General features: G+C 73.4%; 1 protein-coding gene across 2 annotated transcripts in view; it reads right to left on the minus strand.

The window, feature by feature from the left end:
• The window catches only part of KMT5B (lysine methyltransferase 5B), a 29626-nt gene extending 29336 nt beyond the window's left edge, over positions 1 to 290 (minus strand). For both annotated transcript variants that reach the window (XM_026059092.1, XM_026059091.1), the window contains exon 1: positions 117 to 290. The gene's annotated coding sequence lies outside the window, so the exon portion shown is untranslated. The remainder of the gene's footprint in view (positions 1 to 116) is intronic.
• Between the last annotated feature and the right edge of the window lie 1156 nt (positions 291 to 1446).

The raw sequence follows: 1446 nt of genomic DNA on the forward strand, positions 1-1446 counted from the left end.
CACCACGCGCGCGGGGGCACCGCCGGCTCACGCGTGTGCCCCGTCCCGGGGGCGTCGCGCCCGCCGCGATCCCCTGCCCCCCCCGCCGCCGCCGCCGCCGGGCGGCGGCCACTCACCTCCCGGCTGCCCCGCCGCGCTGGGGTCCCCTGCCGCCGCCGGTGCTGCCCCAGTCTCCACCAGGGGGAAAATGAATCATCAAAGAAAAGGGAGATAAAGGGGGGGGAAGGGAGGAAGGTGAGGAGAGGGGGAGAGAGAAGATTGAGCCAGAAAGGGGAGAAGGGGGAGGAAGGAAAAACACGGGAGGGGAAAAAAAAAAAGCGGCGGTAATGATAAAAAATAATTCCAAGTGGGGGGAGGAAAAAAATGGCGGATTAAAATCCAAGATGGCGGCGCCGAGGGGCGAGCGATGCAGGGGGGAGGCGGCGGGGGCGCCGCCTAGAGATCCCTCCGCGGGGACCCGCGAGAAAGAGTCCGCCGGGCTCCCTCGCGGAGACCCCGCGGGGCGGCGGCGAGCTCTGGCCGTCGCCGCCGCCGCTGCCTCCTCCTCTTCCTCCTGCTTCTCTGCGGGGGGCTCYCTCCCGGCCGGGCAGGCGAGCGGCCGCTGCAGCCACCGCACTCCGAAGTTTCTTCTCCTCGCTCCTGCGAAGYCCGCGGCCGTCCGGGGAGAGACACCTCCTGCCTGCGCGCTCCGCCGCGGCGGAGGGACACGGCGGGCCGCGCCGAGCCTTGTGCGCCCGCCGCCGCGGAAGGATACTCCGCTCCAAAGAAAACACAGCCCTACTTCACCCCCCTCCCCACCGCCGCCGCGACCTGCGCCTCTCACCGCCGCCTCAGGCCGCAGCGACAGGCCGCGGCTCAGCGAGCCTCGCCGCCGCCGCCGCCCGCGCGTCGCCCGCGGCGGAGGGACCGCGCGGGGGGAGCGGCGCCCATGACGGCCCCCGCCGCGGCGGAGGGATCCCGCCGCCAGAAAACGAGGTCCGGGCCACACCACGGCTCGGCGGCGCTCGGCGGCGCACGCGGAAGAAGTCCCGGTCGGCTCGCGGCGGGGCTCGGCGGGATCCCTCCGCCGCGGGCTGCCCTTTAAATGCGAGGGACTCCCTACCGCGGGGAGGGGAGCGGTGGCGCGGCCCTCCAGCTCTTGCTGGCGGACGAGCTCGGTTTGGGGGTGGCTCCGGGACAGGAGGGGCTTTGACCGTCCTCCCTTTCCCTGGGGGGGCCGCGAGGGGCCGCGGCGCCTTGCCCCGCTCTCCTTGAGGTGGGGGGAAGCTATCGCCTCGGAGAGCGCCGGAGCTCCGGCACCTGCTTCCTCCCGGCGCTTCCTGCCAGAGCTATTTAAAAATGGCCCCCGCCGGGTGGCGGCGGCGGCGGGGGGAGGCACCGCCTTCCCTCGGGGGGAGGCGTGGGGCAGCCGCGGGGAGGGGAAGGGCAGGGCAGGGGGTGCCCCAC

Source organism: Apteryx rowi, unplaced genomic scaffold, assembly GCF_003343035.1.
Source record: "Apteryx rowi isolate R43461 unplaced genomic scaffold, aptRow1 scaffold_152, whole genome shotgun sequence".
In the NCBI taxonomy this organism is placed as follows: Eukaryota; Metazoa; Chordata; class Aves; order Apterygiformes; family Apterygidae; genus Apteryx; species Apteryx rowi.